This window comes from Mus caroli, chromosome 12, assembly GCF_900094665.2.
Source record: "Mus caroli chromosome 12, CAROLI_EIJ_v1.1, whole genome shotgun sequence".
Taxonomy (NCBI): domain Eukaryota; kingdom Metazoa; phylum Chordata; class Mammalia; order Rodentia; family Muridae; genus Mus; species Mus caroli.
The window spans coordinates 55,339,697-55,339,923 of NC_034581.1; positions in this window are offsets into that span (position 1 = coordinate 55,339,697).

A 227-nucleotide genomic window follows, 5' to 3' on the forward strand; every position below is an offset into this window, starting at 1 on the left:
CTGAGGCAGGAGTGGGTGGGCAGGTGGGGGAGCACCCTCATAGAGGAAGGGGAAGGTGAAGGAATAGGGGGTTTGTGGAGGATAAACTGGGAAGAGGATAACACTTGAAATGGAAATAAATAAATAACCAATAAAAAAGAAAAAATGTAAATTAAAAAAGAAAATCACCAATCTGTTGGTGGTTTTTTTGTCTTATTGATGGTGTCTTTAGCCTTGCAGAAGCTTTG